Below are 13,872 nucleotides of genomic sequence, written 5' to 3'. Positions count from 1 at the left end.
GGGAAAGCTAGTGGTCCAGCAATGCCAAATGGGTTTTGTTTTTTTGGTTTTTTTTTGGGGGGGGGGGTTGTTTTGACTACACAGTTTTCAAATTTTTTTAAAAAATAAGCTTTAGTTTTTAGAGGAATCAGGTTCACAACAAGACTGAGTAGAAGGCACAGAGATTTCCCATATACCTCCTGCCCCCAGTGAATGTACATTGACATTGACATGGAAGTCGCTCAGTCGTGTCCGACTCTTTGCGACCCCATGGACTGTAGCCTACCAGGCTCCTCCGTCCATGGAATTTTCCAGGCAAGAGTACTGGAGTGGGTTGCCATTTCCTTCTCCAGGAGATCTTCCCAACCCAGGGATCGAACCTGGGTCTCCTGCATTGTAGGCAGACGCTTTACCGTCTGAGCCACCAGGGAAGTGAATGTACAGCCTCCCCTATTATTAATCAGTCCTCATACATTTGTTAGAATGATGAACCTACATAGACCCATCATTGTCTCCCAAAGTCTTTAGTTTATATTAAGGTTTTCTCTTGGTGTTGTATATTCTGAGTTTGGACAAATATACAATAATATGCATCCACCATTATGGGCTTCCCTGGTGGCTCAATGTTAAAGAATGCACCTGCCAATGAAGGAGATGTGGGTTTGATTCTTGGTTCAGGAAGATCACCTGGAAAGAGCAAGGAAAAGGCAACCTACTCCAGTATTCTTTCCCAGGAAATCCCATGACCAGAGGAGCCTGAAAGGGCTACAGTCCATGAGGTTGCAAAAGAGTTGGACATGACTTAGCGACTAAACAACAATAATCCACCATTATAACATCACACAGAGTAGTTTCCCTGCCCTAAAAATCCTCAGTGTTTCATATATTCATCCTTTCCTCCCCACTAACCTCTGGCAACCACCAGTATTTTTACTACTGTAATATCTTCCCTTTTCCAGAATGTTATATAGATGGAATCAGACAGCATATATAGCCTTTTTATATTGGCTTCCTTCACTCAGTAATATGCCTGTATTTTCACAGCTTGGCATCTCCTTTCTTTTTAGTGCTAAATAATATTCCTTAGATACTGTCTGGATGTACAACAGTTTACTTATTCATTTGTCTACTGAAGGACATCTTGGTCCCTTCTAAGTTTGGGCAATTATGAATAAAGCTGCTATTAATATAAACATCTATGTGCAGTTTTTTATGTGGACATAAGTTTTCAACTTCTTTGGGTAAATTCCAAGGAGCGTGATTGCTGGATGATATGGTAAGATTATGTTTAGTTTCATAAGAAACTACCCAACTACATTCCGAAGAGGTTGTACCATTTCGTATTTCCACCAGCAATGAATGAGACTTCTTGTCACTCCATATCTGCACTAGTATTTGGTGCAGTCAAATGAATTTTGGATTGTGGTCATTTAATAGATGCGTGGTGGTATCTCATTGTTGTTTTAATTTTCATTTTCCTGAAAACATACATAAGGAGAATATGTCTTTTCACATATCAATTTGCCATCTGTATATCTTCTTTGCTGAGGTATCTGATAAAATCTTTGGCCCACATTTAACTGGGCAGCTTTCTTATTGTTTAGTTTTAAAAGTTCTTTGTCTATTTTAGACAACAATCCTTTATCAGATGTGTCATTTGCAAATATTTGCTCCTTGTTTGTAGCCTGCCTTTTTATCCTCTTGATAGTATCTTTCAGAGAGCAGCAATTTTTGATTTTAAAGAAGTCCAGCTTATCAGTTCTGTCTCTCATGTATCATACCTTTGACATTATATCTAAAAGGTCATTGCCAAATCCAAGTTCATCTAGACTTTTTATGTTATCTTCTAGGAGTTTTATGGTTTTTCATTTAGATCTGTGATCCATTTTGAGTTAACATCTGTGAAGAGTTTAAGGTCTTCCCTGGTGGTGCAGATGGTAAAGAATCTGTCTCTAGTGCGGCAGACCCAGATGCAATCCCTGGGTCAGGAAGATTCCCTGGAGAAGGGAATAGCGATCCAACATTCTTGCCTGGAGAATCCCAGGACAGAGAAGCCTGGCAGGCTATAGTCCGTGGGGTCACAAAATGTCAAACACAACTGAGTGACTAACACTTTCACTTTCTTTTCAAGGTCTATGTAGAGATTCATTTCTGGGCATGTGGATGTCCAGTTTTTCCAGCACCATTTGTTGAAAAGACTATCTTTTCTCTATTGTATTACTTTTCTCCTTATTCAAAGATCAGCTGACTATATTTATGTGGGTCTACCTCCAGGCACTCTATTCTGTTAATCTGTTGTCTATTCTTCCATCAGTATCATTCTATTTTTACTATTGTAGCTTTATAGTAAGTCATGACGTTGACTAGTGTTAGTCCTCCAACTTTGTTTTTCTCCTTCAATATGGTGCTGGCTATTCTGGGTCTTTTGCCTCTCCTTATAAACTTTAGAATCAATTTGTCAACATCCACAAATTAACTTGCTGGGATTCTACTGAATTTATAGATAAAGTTTGGAAGAACTGAGAGCTTGACAATGTGAAGCCTTTCTACTCATGATCATGGGATATCTATTTGTTTAGTTCTTCCACTTCTTTCATCAGCTTTGTTAGCTCCTAAACATTTTGCTATACCCAAGTATTTTATTTTGGGGATGGTAATGTAAATTGTATTGTGTTTTTAATCAAAATATTCCATGCATTCATTGCTAATACATAAGAAAGTGATTGACTTTTGTATATTAAGCTTGAATCTTGTAAACTTGTTACGATTGCTTATTAGTCCCAAGAGATTTTTTTTATTGATTCTTTAAGATTTTCTACACAGAGAATCATGTCATCTACAAAAAAGTCAGCTTTATTTCTTCCTTAACCAACTGTATACCATTCATTCCCTTTTCTTGTTTTATTGCATTAACTAGGACTTCCAATATGATGCTGAAATATATCTTTGCTTTGTGGGAAAGCTTTGGCACTCTTGGTATTTAGTATAATGTTAACTACAGGGAGTTTTGGGGTAAATTATCTTTATCAAGTTGAGGTTTCAAAATTAGAACAAAATTTGAATACACTCAATAGACATTTATGTTCCAGTTCCCTCAACTGCCACCATACTTTATTCGCAGCATATTTCATTCATGTTACCTGCCTGACACCTGAAAGCTTCTGAATTTGTGATCATCTGTGTGCATGCATGCTCAGTTTATCAGTCGTATCCAACTCTTTTGACCCCATGGGCTGCAGCTCACGAGGCTCCTCTGTCCATGCGGTTATCCTGGCAAGAATACTTAACTGGGTTGCCATTTCCTTCTCCAGGGGATCTTCTTGATCCGGGAATTCAATCTGCATTGGCAGGTGAATTCTTTACCACTGAGCCACCTGGGAAGCCCTGTGATATCTGGGTAAATCATAATATATACATAGCTCTGGTTTTATACTTTTTACCCTAAATTAGAGTTGTCCTTGCAACTGTCCCTGAAATTTTTAAGAATAGAAACTTGATCTTTCAATATATGCTCCAGGCTAACAGTGTCCTTTACATAGTAGCTGCTCGATAATATTTCTTGAACAAAAGAACATTACTGGTGCATGAAAAGCAGAGTCAAAATTTCTGGTCTCAGACTTTGCCATTGGCCACCTGGGTTATACTGAGGGAGTTAATTCTCTGCTCTGTGGCTATGTTTCCCTTCCCTGGTAAAATAAGAGTATTGGACTCAAAAGCATGTTTTCCATACACGAGTGTGCTCTAGGAAATCCACAATTAAAGGGCTTGTCTGCCAAATGATGCAGATTTAAATTGCCAGAAAATCCCATTTATTGCTTTTACCTGCTATATTTATTCAGGTTCTACCTTAAGATTTCATTTGACTAGATGATATCTAAGATCCCAGACCTAGGTCTGCTGTTCAAAGACCCTAGGACCGCTAGTGTGGTGCTCTCTCAAATACCTTCATTAAACTGTTACGTTCTTTCTTCAAAGCCTGCAAAGAGTCGGACAGGACTGAGCGACTGAACTGAACTGAACTGAAGCTATCAGTGACTGAGGCAGTCGCTGATATGAATAGAAACATTTGACAACACAAGCCGGCGGATTCATTTGTTATCTGGCTTTCAAACAGAGTCCAGGCAAATGGTCCCATCTTCCTTTTGACTCCTGCAATTCCTGATGACTAACTGCATTCATCTCCTCTGATATGTGGCTACTCCCATAGATCTTGCTGGGAACTCTCTGTTTCAGGGGTTCATCTATCAGCCAGTGTGGATTAGGAGGACATTTAATGGAGAATTCATTATGATGAGAAATCTGTGAGTTGCAGTCATAAAATTTGCTCTCGCTTTTATAGAAAGCTTCATCATTCACCCACTCTTCCTGAAAACGAGTGCTACCAGGCTAGCCCTCCCACGTCTGGTCTCCTGCTCTGTTTTGTAGTGTTTTGCAATGTTCACCCAAATATGTTCTTTGAATCATTTCAGCCTAGGGTTATCGAATGCCTGCTATGAAGCAGGTACTATGCTTACCATGACCAGTAAACCAGGGTGTGCTGTACACATCTATGCCCTTGACCACTGGCATGTCCTATTCCCATTTTCTTCCTTATTGCTCAAGATTAAATTCACTCACAAATTCTATTATGCCTCTTCTTATCCACCTCTCATAAACTAACTCATCATGCTCAGTGCTTTCATACTGTGACTTCTCTCTTTTGTTCACATGTTTTACCTTGTGCCTCTTAGCTAGCTTGTGGGGAAGATACAATGAACAAACAGAACTAAAACTCTTGAAGTTGTACCAGTTTCATGATCAGTTCAGTTCAGTCACTTAGTCATGTCTGACTCTCTGTGACCCATGGACTGCAGGATGCCTGTCCACCACCAACTCCCAGAGCTTACTCAGACTCATGTCCATCGAGTTGGTGATGTCGTCCAACCATCTCATCCTCTGCCATCCCCTTCTCCTCCCACCTTCAGTCTCTCTCAGCATCAGGGTCTTTTCCAATGAGTCAGTTCTTCACATCAGGTGGCCAAACTATTAGAGTTTCAGCTTCAGCATCAGTCCTTCCAATGAATATTCAGGACTGATTTCCTTTAGGACTGACTGGTTTGATCTCCTTGCAGTCCAAGGGACTCTTAAGAGTCTTCTCCAACATCACAGTTCATCAATTCTTTGGCACTCAGCTTTCTTTATAGTCCAACTCTCACATCCATACATGACTACTGGAAAAACCATAGCTTTGACTAGATGGAACTTTGTCGGCAAAGTAATGTCTCTGCTTTTTTTAGTATGCTGTCTAGGTTAGTCATAGTATTTCTTCCAAGGAGCAAGTGTCTTTTAATTTTATGGCGCCAGTCACCATCTGCAGTGATTTTGGAGCCCCAACCCAAATGAAGTCTCTCACTGTTTCTAAATATTAGCTATTATTATTGTTACACTTGTAATTGGCATCTGAGCAGATGAATCGAGTAGGAAGAAAAGATACAAGAGGGTAAGGCATTGGGACTTGTCATTCAAACAGAGGAGGAACAGGTGCAGGGGGTGGGGATGCGCAGATTCCTGGTCCAGGTGTGGAAAACAAAAGAGATGGTTTGGGAATGAAAACAGATAATGCTAGAAACATTCTTATGATTTCTTTAGATGTCTGGTCCAAGCTATGAACAGATGCCCACGAAGGATTAGACATTATGAGTGTCCTCCCTCTCTACCCCCAGTCTCCTTGCCAAATGGGAAGGAATTTTCTGTGCTGGCCTTTCAAGAGGAGCTGCCTCGGGCTTTCTCCTCTGGCTGCCAAACTCAAGGGAGAGGGTCACACATCATGGCAGCCAAGGGTGAAGGGCTCCTTGGGCAACACTTGATCTACTGCCTGCTTTTTTGGCAGCCCACTCAAAATGATTGATTTGAGTGTGTATTTAGAAATGAGGGTTGGAGCTACAAAGGGGCCTGCTACACATCCCTGATAGAACTGGAATAATCTGAGAGATTCTTCACTCATAGCCTCTCAGAGGATCTCAGTCTGGGCTTTTCTCAAGGCTGAGAAAACATTACTCTCCCCCTAAGGACAAGCCCTCAGTACAATAAGTCTCAATGCCCTACTCACCTGCCAACCTGAAAACTGATCAGTTAAAAGTATATATAATAATACTTAATTATTACCATATGTTCATATAGGGGCTTAAATGCTTCTTTAGGGTTCATTCTTCATTGACGTATAGATGATTTATAATATTTTATTAATTTCAGGTAGACAATAGTGATTCAATATTTTATAGATTATACTCCATTTAAAGTTACTATAAAATGTTGGATATATTCCCTGTGCTATACAATGTATCCTTGTGACTTACTTATACAGAGTAGTCTGTACATCTTAATCCCCTACTTTTCCTTCCCCCTCCCATCCTCGTCCCCACTGGCAACCACGAGTTTTAATAAAGACTTTTATTAATTTGTTTTTTCATTGCTTGATCCATTTATCCATCAGACAAATACTCACCTCTTGAAACCCGGTAACAGTACTTGGTATTTAGATGAATAAGTAAAAAAAAAAAAAAAAGATGTATATATATATATATATATATATATATATATATATATAGACACATAATTCCTGCTGTCTATCAATCACAGGCTAATCATTAGAGAAAGAGAGCAAAACGCTAAGGTGTGATGAGTGCTATAATAATGATCAGGACGTATCAAGGCATAGGCAAGGCCCTTGGGAATGGAAATATCAAAAGGATTGAGTCAAATATAAAAATGCTGTTTTAAAACACAAATGAAGGTGTGCAATAGACATGTACATTCCTCCCTTCACGGCTGAGATCCATCCTGATCCTGAGTCTCAGCACATTTCTGACACCCCTATGTCCCTAAATATCCCTGCCCCACCTCGGAGGGCTCCCCAGAATGGGCTCAGCATCAGAGACCTGAGGATGTTTATTGTACCTGTTGCTTGGTAGTAAAATATGTTTCTTTGTTCTGTGGGCTAAGTAAAAATGTTCAAAATACTCTATAATGTTCACAGAAATGAAAATGATCACAATTGCTGGAATGTATTGGTTTCTTACTACATGCTACCTATTTGGCTAAGCACTCTACATCCATTTCCTACTTAGTCTTCATAAACCCCTGTGTGTTGGGTCTATTGCTCTTCACTTTACAATGCCATGGAAGCTCCAGTAGTTGCACAGAGTCACCCAGCTAGTATGTGATGGAGATTAAACTTGAATCTGTACCTCACTGTTAAACCAACCCTCATCACTGCATTATACTGTTTCACAAAGGTTGGGGGGGTGCAGTTGGGAGCATAACAGGGTAATCAGAAAAGTTTTATGGAAGAGCTGAGTGCCAAAGGACAAACAAGAATGAAAAAATCTATTTGTCTTAACTAATCAACTAGCCTCCCTGGTCCTACAACTTATGAAGTTCATTTTCTGTTAATTTAACGAACTGAGAGAGACAGCAATTCAGTGCGTGAAATTTGGTAAAGATAAAAGAAAATCTACTTTCTTTCTCTTTACTCTTCTAGTTTTTTATCCCCATGAGCCTATCATAGTGCTAGATACGTATTTGACTGGTGACTGATGGATGGAGACAAAGTCTGAGATTTGGACACCCTCCCAGGTCATCAGTCACAATGCAGGGCTTGAAGGTGACAGCAACATATCCCCAGCCGCGGTTTGTACAAAAATAACATTTTATTTCAAGGCATAGTTGAAAGCATCTCCTTTGCTTTGAGAGTGTTAATTATTTCTGAAGTGTAAGAAAGTGTATCCAGACAGGGGTTAGAAATATCCAGACCTTTTGCTACTCATTTCAAACAGCAGATTCTGTTCCTTTACAGAAGATATCTTGGTTAATCAAACGTTACATACTCTTTTCATTTTCCTTGCTGGTTCCTGTCTACATTCTATTATTTCACGATCATTTTCAGACATGTGGGGAGTAGATGAGGAAAGGGAAACCATTTTTAATAAACCAAGAATAGTAAACAGGGCTAATTTTCCCTGATGCTTTTGGAAACAGGAAGCCCCCAGAACAAGTTAAGAGATATCTTTCTTTGCTGGCAAATTCATTTTCCATAATGAGAGGCGGTCATCTTTCCTGAGGAGTCTGAAATTCTCAGATAAAGATGAAAAGATGGTGTTTTATCATAATGACACGGATCTGCAGCCCCATTTATTTTGTGCTCCGGCAGCAAAATATACTGGGGACTGTCATTCTGCTTTGCAAAGTGGGAGAAGATTTAGCCATTTAAATAATTCGAAAGTAAAAAGAGGCACCAAAGGAAAAGAGCACAGAATAATAGCTTTACAGTCTCCCTTGGAAAAAGGAATTCCAACCGCTGACCCAGATAGTCAGAATTTATAACTCGCCTCCTAAACTCTGTCCGCTACTGGTGCTCTTTAGGACAGAGTATTTCCTTGGCTCATCCTTAATAATAATAATAATTCTTTACACTCCTGGAGCACTTTAGATATCTTTCAGAGTACTTCCACATCCATTATCTCATTTGGTCCTCAGAGTAGCTCTTGGAAGAACACAGAGCTGGGACCATCACCTCCATTAACAGATACGGGGGACTTGTTCACAAGTCTCCCATTAGCCCTTTTTGCGGTTAAAAGAGCAGAAACCACGACTACATGCTCTGGTCCGAAGGCCAGATTTCTCCTTCCAGAAACCTAGTCTTGCCTTTCCGTGAAGGTGCACAAATGTCAGCAGCCCTCAAAGTCATAAATCTCATCATCTTCAAAACAATTAATTTCAAGGGTTTACTCTGAGCCAACACTCTGAAAGACAGGCCTGCTCTGGATATCAGAAGCTGATTGGATCTTTCCTCTACCCTCCTTTTTTATAGTTGGATCTGAGACTATTTGGAATAACTTCTGGTGAAAAGCTTAATCATTGAAAAAAAAAAAAAAAACCTAAAAAATGCAGAGGCTGTACTTGAGAACTCTCCGCTTTCCCTTACGTCCTGTATGTTTCAGTTGAATAATGTTGGTACCTAATTCTACCTCTATTTTAAATCCACAACTGGGTTATATTTTCACCTTCTGGTTTAAATACATTTCGAATGTGTCAGTATCATTGCTTCTACTCCAGATTAATAGGATCAGCCAAAAGGATGCCTGACATTTTTGTTGCTATAGAAACTGGTCCTGATGTTACACAGCTTGCCTTTCTCCTATTTTGCCATACATCTATCCAGCTATTGAACACAGACATCTTTTTGTTTCACAAGGAATTATACTAAAAAATTAAGCCATAATTTCATCCTAGGTTAGTCCCCATTCTGTCGAAAAGAGTATTAAATAACGTTAAGAAGCATCTGAAAGAAAGTGGGAATTGTTGATAACATTGCTTGATAGCTTATGAGCCTCCCAGACAGAAAGAGAACACAAGTTGAGCAAATTATCCCACATCCTAAATCCGTGTTCTTTCCTGCTGGAGTTAAGCACTTCAAACATTTTCCTTAGCGACCTCTAAGCCAAGGTAAGACATTCCACCTTACTTAGCCTGTGGGCAACCAAAGCAAGCAGATTCCTCTCCCTCCCACTCACCCACCCCCACACACATTCACAAAATAGTTTCTGGACAGCTGTTTCCTTAAATATGTCATCAACATCCTCCAACATATCACCTCCATTGTACACTGAAATTCCTTTTCCACAGATGCACCATCGCCCCCAGAGAAAACCTCTCACTCAGAATTAAGATGTAAAGTCTCAGCACTTAACGATGTAGCCAGCATGTATGGCTGGTGCCAGAAGGTACACTCAAGAAGCAAGAGATAGAGAGAATGACAAAAAAAAAAAAAACCCAGCACCCTGGGAAACACAGCTTCTCCAACCTCTATAATGACTGATGTTTATCAAAAGCAGATGCAATAAGCAGCTCTCTAATTGGCAGGATCTAAACTGTCAGACGTCCATTTGTCACAGCTATGATGGCAGTGGCAAGGTATGCATTTGAGTGAATTTCTCCCTTTCCCATTACAGGTTTAAATAAAATGTTCACAACCAGTTAGGAGGCACAGATGACCAAAGGGACAGATTCCTTAGGCAGCTCTCCAGGTTATCGAACTCAAGAAACTTAAGTGATGAATTTGTTTTGGAAACCAAGTGGGACTTATGAGTAGTATATGGATTGAGAGAAAACACAAGAAGGACTTTCTTACTTGAAGGAATATGGAGCTCACCCCACAGGTCAGACACAGAGGAGTCTAATGAGGTCGAGGCTATTTTGTATCAAGAGCCAGGAAAGAAGCAGAACTGCCAACAGCCTTTCTATCATAAGTTAAAAAAAATACAACAACAAAACACAGGTTGGGAGCTTGGAATTGACATATATACACTGCTATATTTAAAACAGAAATCAACAAGAACCTACTGTATAGCATAAGGAATGCTGCTCAACATAATAACCTAAATGGGAAAAACATTTGAAAAAGAATAGATACATGGATTTGTATAAATGAATCATTTTGCTGTATACCTGAAACTAACACAATGTAGTTTCTCAACTGTGCTCCAATATAAAATAAAAATTAAAAGAAAATGAGATAATCACAAAAAACAGGGTTAGAAAATCAAACCAAAGTCAAATCAATAAAGTGAGTGTTACTGTACCATCACACACACACACACAAATAAGCAAAAATCCAAGAGTATATGTCACACATTTCTTCTGTTTCAAAGAGTAAATTTGCATAGAGGCAAGGGTCAGAGAAAAAAAATGTTAACTAAGTCTCTGTTATATGGTGATACTTTGATGGGGATTTAATAACTATGATCTTATTAAATTTTCACAATTTCTGTGAGACTGAGGTTATCCTCAAATCCACTTTACAGATGAGGCTGCTGATGTTCGGCAATGGCTAAATCTTGTTCCTAACACCAGGCTTCTTTAGTGTGGCAGAACTGGAAAGTGGAATGGCCAACAGTGGAGTCAGTGACCATTTTTTGGAGTTTGCATATATAATCTACTAGAGACCTCTTCAAAAAAACTGAACTAGATATCTCTTCAAGAAAATTAGGGATACCAGGGAACATTTCATGCAAAGACAGGCAAAAAAAAAAAAAGGACATAAATGGTATGGACCTAACAGAAGCAGAAGATATTAAGAAGAAGTGGCAAGAATACACAGAAGAACTATACAAAAGAGATCTTAATGACCCAGATAACCACAATGGTGTGATCACTCACATAGAGCCGGACATTTTGAGTGCAAAGTCAAGTAAGTCATAGAAAGCATCACTATGAACAAAGCTAGTGGAGGTGATGGAATTCCAGCTGAGCTATTTCAAATCCTAAAAGATGATGCTGTGAAAGTGCTGCACTCAGTATGCCAGCAAATTTGGAAAACTCAGCAGTGGCCACAGGACTGGAAAAGGGCAGTTTTCATTCCAATCCCAAAGAAAGGCAATGCCAAAGAATGCTCAAACTACTGCACACTTGCATTCATCTCACAAGGTACTGGAGTGATGCTCAAAATTCTCCAAGCTAGGCTTCAACAGTACATGAACTGAGAACTTCCAGACATTCAACTTGGATTTAGAAAAGGCAGAGGAATCAGATATCAAACTGCCAACATCCACTGGAACATAGAAAAGGCAAGAGAATTCCAGAAGAACATCTACTTCTGCTTCATTGACTATGCTAAAGCCTTTGACTGTGTGGATTACAACAAACTGGAAAATTCTTCAAGAGATGGGACTATCAGATCACCTTACCTGCCTCCTGAGAAATCTGTATGCAGGTCAAGAAGCAACAGATAGAACCAGACATGGAACAATGGACTAGTTCCAAACTGGAAAGTATGTCAAGGCTGTATATTGTCACCCTGCTTATTTAACTTATATGCAGAGTACATGATGTGATATATTGGGCTAGATGAAGCACAGTTGGAATCAAGATTGCTGGGAGAAATATCAATAATCTCAGATATGCAGATGACACCACCCTTGTGGCAGAAAGTGAAGAGGAACTAAAGAGCCTCTTGATGAAGGTGAAAGAGGAGAGTCAAAAAGCTGGCTTAAAACTCAACATTCAAAAAACTAAGATCATGGTATCCTGTCCCATCACTTCATGGCACATAGGTGGGAAAACAATGGAAACAGTGACAGACTTTGTTTTCTTGGGCTCCAAAATCACTGCAGATGGTGACTGCAGCCATCGATGCAGGGTGCAGGATGCTTGGGGCTGGTACACTGGAATGACCCGGAGGGATGGTGTCGGTGGGGGGGGGGGGGCAGTGGGAAGGGGGTTTGGGATTGGGAACACGTGTACACCCATGGCAGATTCATGTTGATGTGTGGCAAAACCAATACAATATTGTAAAGTAAAAATAATAATAATAATAATAAATTAAAAAATATTTAGTCAAATTAAATATCTGATTAACAATTAAAAAAAAAGAAAAGCTATGACAAACTTAGATAGTGTATTAAAAACCTGAAATATTACTTTGCTGACAAAGGTTCACCTAGTCAAAGCTATGGTTTTTCCAGCAGTCATGTATGGATGTGAGAATGGGACCAAAAAGAAGGCTGAGCACTAAAGAACTGATGCTTTTGAACTGCGGTATTGGAGAATACTCTTGAGATTTCCTTGGACTGCAAGAAGATCCAACTATTTAATCATAAAGGAAATCAGTCCTGAATATTCACTGGAAGGACTGATGTGAAGCTGAAGCTCCAATGCTTTGGCCACATGATGCAAAGAGCTGACTCATTGGAAAAGACCCTGATGCTGGGAAAGACTGAAGACAGGAGGAGAAGGGGATGACAGAGGATGAGATGGTTGGATGGTATCACCGAAGCCATGGACATAAGTTTGAAAAAGTTCTGGAAGATGGTGAAGGACAGGGAACCCTGGCATCCTGCAGCCCATGGGGTCACAAAGAGTCAGACACAACTGAGCGACTTAACAACAACAACAGTAACATATGTAATCTACACAAAATGCAACTTGCGCTACCTACAGTATAATGCCTGTGGAAGCAAGCTAGCTTTGCCCCAGCCACCACCCCCAAGGAAATATTAAACAGTATTGGACAGGAAGGATCATGCTGGCCATGTTAATTAGCAATGGATGATGATTTTAGTTGGGGTTTCCCTAGTGGCTCAGTGTAGAGAATCTGTCTGCCAATACAGAAGATGTGGGTTCAATTCCTGGGTTGAGAAGATCCCCTGGAGAAGGAAATGGCAACCCACTCTAGTATTCTTGCCTGAGAAACCCCATGGTCAGAGGAACCTGGTGCGATGCAATCCATGGGACTGCAAAAGAGTTGGACACAGCTTAGTGACTAAAGAACAACAACATGGTTTCAGTTGAGAATCTAAAAGTAGGAAGTGTCTTGCCAAAGGGGAATGCTGATGGGGCACGCAAGTAGCATTGAAGACCACAGAATAACAGGTTGTCTGGATGGAGCCACACAGGGTAAAGGTTCTTCAGAGTGAAGGATGTGCAAAAGTAACCTAAGAGCTCCAGGTGTATCTTTTACAAGTAGGGTCACAGTGTAATCTATCATTTAAACCAAGACTCTTTCTGATAATGAAAGGAGACATAAATAATAATTTATAAATGAATGATAAACATAAACAGACTTTTCTGGACAAATCCAGAAGGATGTTGATCCTATTTATAAGGTAGTTACATGTAAGTACAGATGTTAAATCAAATGGGTCTTGAGAATAGGCTAAAAGCTGTCACTCTCGAAAGATTCATCATTCAAGCAAAGTTTTGATTTCATAAGGTTGCTATTATTCCAGACAATGTAAGCCACAGGTATAAAGTTTAAAGTTTCTTGTAGCCACAGTTAAGAAGTAAAAAGAAACGGGTGAAATTAATTTTAATAAAACATTTGCTTTTGTGCAGTATACCTAAATCATTATCATTTCA

General features: G+C 39.6%; 1 non-coding gene across 1 annotated transcript; it reads right to left on the bottom strand.

Annotated features, from left to right (window-relative positions):
• Window positions 1-338: 338 nt before the first annotated feature.
• Window positions 339-410, bottom strand: TRNAC-ACA (transfer RNA cysteine (anticodon ACA)). The gene has a single exon. It is a non-coding gene; the product is annotated as a tRNA-Cys (tRNA).
• Between the last annotated feature and the right edge of the window lie 13,462 nt (window positions 411-13,872).

Source organism: Capricornis sumatraensis, chromosome 2 (assembly GCF_032405125.1).
Source record: "Capricornis sumatraensis isolate serow.1 chromosome 2, serow.2, whole genome shotgun sequence".
NCBI classification, from domain to species: Eukaryota; Metazoa; Chordata; class Mammalia; order Artiodactyla; family Bovidae; genus Capricornis; species Capricornis sumatraensis.
The sequence above is the reverse complement of the archived record's forward strand: the minus strand, read 5'-3'. Positions and strand labels throughout refer to the sequence as shown.